Consider the following 383-nt stretch of genomic DNA (forward strand, 5'->3'; position numbering starts at 1 on the left):
AGTGTGTCCTTGTCCTACTTTGAGTGTGTCCTAGTCCTAATTTGAGCGTCCATGTTTGTTATTTGAGTGTCCTAGTCCTCCGGAATGTCCTAGTCATGTAATAGTAGCTAAGTCCTACACGATTGCTCTAGTTGTAACGAGGGCCCTGATCCATTATAAGAAATTCAACTTCGGTTTTTCCATCGGGTTTTTTTTTTCAAGGGAAAAAACTCAAAACTAGATTTCAAAATAATGAACTTTAAAAAAAACATCTGTCTTTAATAGTATACATTATTTTAATTTGTTAACTACAAAATTTTATGACTTAAAAACAGTTGTAAAAAATATTTATCTATATAATTTTAATTCAATATTGTAGTGTATCATTAATCCAATAACATTAG

This window comes from Physella acuta, unplaced genomic scaffold (genome assembly GCF_028476545.2).
Source record: "Physella acuta isolate Inbredline_101_S28 unplaced genomic scaffold, ASM2847654v3 ptg001377l, whole genome shotgun sequence".
Taxonomy (NCBI): domain Eukaryota; kingdom Metazoa; phylum Mollusca; class Gastropoda; family Physidae; genus Physella; species Physella acuta.